Here is a 255-nt window from a genome sequence, read left to right as displayed (position 1 = left end):
AAGCCCAATTGGCGCGCTCTCAACGGCGTTGGAAAGTAGACATCTTGGGCTTTCCAGAAATATATGATAGTCTATACTTTGCCCAAGATTTGATGGCCCAAACCGGTGTTCAAAGTCACCTTCAAGATTTCCAGCGTTAAACGCCGGAACTGGCACCCAAATGGGAGTTAAACGCCCAAACTAGCACTAAAGCTGGCGTTTAACTCCAAGAAGAGTCTCTACACGAAAATGCTTCATTGCTCAGCCCAAGCACAC

This window comes from Arachis duranensis, chromosome 7 (genome assembly GCF_000817695.3).
Source record: "Arachis duranensis cultivar V14167 chromosome 7, aradu.V14167.gnm2.J7QH, whole genome shotgun sequence".
NCBI classification, from domain to species: Eukaryota; Viridiplantae; Streptophyta; class Magnoliopsida; order Fabales; family Fabaceae; genus Arachis; species Arachis duranensis.
This window is presented reverse-complemented; position numbering follows the sequence as displayed.